We start from the raw sequence: 2,899 nt of genomic DNA, 5'->3' as shown, positions 1-2,899 counted from the left end.
AAAGAATAAGTCCCGGGGTCGATGCTGGTGTGTTTACGTCCCCGTCACCTAGCGGTTCGGCAAAAGAGACCGATAGAATAAGTATTGGGCTTACAAAGAATAAGTCCCAGGGTCGATGCTGGTGTGTTTATGTCCCCGTCACTTAGCGGTTCGGCAAAAGAGACCGATAGAATATGTACTGGGCTAACAAAGAATAAGTCCCAGGGTCGATGCTGGTGTGTTTACGTCCCCGTCACCTAGCGGTTCGGCAAAAGAGACCGATAGAATAAGTACTGGACTTACAAAGAATAAGTCCCAGGGTCGATGCTGGTGTGTTTACGTCCCCGTCACCTAGCGGTTCGGCAAAAGAGACCGATAGAATAAGTACTGGGCTTACAAAGAATAAGTCCCAGGGTCGATGCTGGTGTGTTTACGTCCCCGTCACTTAGCGGTTCGGCAAAAGAGACCGATAGAATAAGTACTGGGCTTACAAAGAATAAGTCCCAGGGTCGATGCTGGTGTGTTTACGTCCCTGTCACTTAGCGGTTCGGCAAAAGAGACCGATAGAATAAGTACTGGGCTAACAAAGAATAAGTCCCGGGGTCGATTTGCTCGACTAAAAAGGCGGTGCTCCAGCATGGCCGCAGTCAAATGACTGAAACAAGTAAAAGAGTAAAAGAGTATATATATATATATATAAAGCCTTGTGAGTGGATTTGGTAGACGGAAACTGAAAGAAGCCTGTCGTATATATGTATATATATATATAAGTGTGTGTGTCTGTGTTTGTGTGTCTGTGTTTGTCCCCCCCTAGCGTTACTTAGCGGTTCGGCAAAGAGAGACCGATAGAATAGAATAAGTACTGGGCTTACAAAGAATAAGTCCCGGGGTCGATTTGCTCGACTAAAGGCGGTGTGCTCCAGCATGGCCGCAGTGAAATGACTGAAATGATTTTTTTTTTCATTAAAAAAATGGAATTGAAACAGTTTTACGTTTTTTATTGCTTTTTATTTATTTTTTTATTTTCGTTTTTTTTTTTTGTTGTTTTTTGCAGTCGACTGCTCTCGATAAGGGTCCAAGTACTTCCGGGGCCGCGGAGCCTTTACTGTGCACCCGAAACAGGACGAAGTCTTTTAAGCTCCACCAATGTTCCTTCCACATCTACTTTTATTGAATTTTCATTGAAACACACCTACAACAACAACAACAACAACAAAGCTATTTGAAATTCTCGACGACCTCGCAATAGCAGAACACTAAAAAAAAAAAACTGCAGTGGATGCGCAATGGTGGTTTAGGGCAGCGGACTCGTTGTCGAGGATCGCGGTTTCGATTCCCAGACCGGCGTTGTGTGTGTTTATTGAGCGAAAACGCCTAAACTCCACGAGGCTCCGGCAGGGGGTGGTGGCGACCCCTGTTGTACTCATTTGCCACAACTTTTCTCTCACTCTCACTTTCTGTTTCTTGGGTAACGTCCCGTCCTGCTGGGTGGGGGTCACATACGCCACATAAACCAGGGAAACCCCGGCCATGAGCCCGGCTAGGCTGAAATGGGCGAATTTATTTTGTGAGCGCAATGGCCCAGTGGGTTAGGGCAAGCGGATTCGTGGTCGGAGGATCGCGGTTTCGATTCCCAGACCGGGCGTTGTGTGTGTTTATTGAGCGAAAACGCCTAAAAGCTCCACGAGGCTCCGGCAGGGGTCGGTGGCGACCCCTGTTGTACTCTTTCACACCACCACTTTCTCTCGCTCTTACTTTCCTGTTTCGGTTGTACCTGTATTGCAAAAAGAGCCAGCCTATATATATATCCACAATTTTGAGCGCAATGGCCCAATGGTTTAGGGCAGCGGATTCGTGGTCGAGGATCGCGGTTTCGATTCCCAGACCGGGCCGTTGTGTTTGTTTATTGAGCGAAAACGCCTAAAAGCTCCACGAGGCGCCGGCAGGGGGTTGTGGCGACCCCTGTTGTACTCATTTTCCACAACTTCTCCACTCTCTCTTTCTGTTTCTTGGCCGTCCCGTCCTGCTGGGGTGGGGGTCACATACGCCACAGAAACCGGGAAACCGGGCCCACGAGCCCGGCTAGGTTTGAAATGGGCGAATTCATTTTGGGGAGGCGCAATGGCCCAGTGGTTAGGGCAGCGGATTTGTGGTCGGAGGATCGCGGTTTCGATTCCCAGACCGGGCGTTGTGTGTGTTTATTGAGCGAAAACGCCTAAAAGTTCCACGAGGCTCCGGCAGGGGGTGGTGGCGACCCCTGTTGTACTCATTTGCCACAACTTTCTCTCACTCTCTCTTTCTGTTTCTTGGGTAACGTCCCGTCCTGCTGGGGTGGGGGTCACATACGCCACAGAAACTGGGAAACCCGGTCCATGAGCCCGGCTAGGCTTGAAATGGGCGAATTTATTTTTGTGGGAGGCGCAGTGGCCCAGTGGTTAGGGCAGCGGATTCGTGGTCGTAGATCGCGGTTTCGATTCCCAGACCGGCGTTGCGTGTGTTTTATTGAGCGAAAACGCCTAAAAGCTCCACGAGCTCCGGCATGGGTCGGTGGCGACCCCTGTTGTACTCTTTCACCACAACTTTCTCTCGCTCTTACTTCCTGTTTCTGTTGTACCTGTATTTCAAGAGCCAGCCTATATATATATACACCCATGTGGTTAGGCGCAATGGCCCATGGTTAGGGCAGCGGAAACTTGTCGTGGTCGGAGTGATCGCGTTTCGATTCCCACACCGGCGGGCGTTGCGTGTTTTTATTGAGCGAAAACACCTAAAAGCTCCGCGAAGGCTCCGGCAGGGGATTGTGGTGATCCCTGTTGTACTCTTTCACCACAACTTTCTCTCACTCTTTCTTTCTTCCTGTTTTGTTGTACCTGTTTGTACCGGGGCGTTGTGATTGTTATTGAGCGAAAACCAAAAAAAG

General features: G+C 49.4%; 1 long non-coding RNA gene across 1 annotated transcript in view; it reads left to right on the top strand.

Annotated features, from left to right (window-relative positions):
• The window catches only part of LOC118761190, an 8,109-nt gene extending 7,053 nt beyond the window's left edge, over positions 1-1,056 (top strand). The window contains exon 3 of the long non-coding RNA XR_004997204.1: positions 1,034-1,056. This is a non-coding gene — a long non-coding RNA (uncharacterized LOC118761190). The remainder of the gene's footprint in view (positions 1-1,033) is intronic.
• Positions 1,057-2,899: the final 1,843 nt, after the last annotated feature.

The sequence above is a fragment of the Octopus sinensis genome, unplaced genomic scaffold, assembly GCF_006345805.1.
Source record: "Octopus sinensis unplaced genomic scaffold, ASM634580v1 Contig10264, whole genome shotgun sequence".
Lineage (NCBI taxonomy): Eukaryota > Metazoa > Mollusca > Cephalopoda > Octopoda > Octopodidae > Octopus > Octopus sinensis.
The sequence above is the reverse complement of the archived record's forward strand: the minus strand, read 5'-3'. Positions and strand labels throughout refer to the sequence as shown.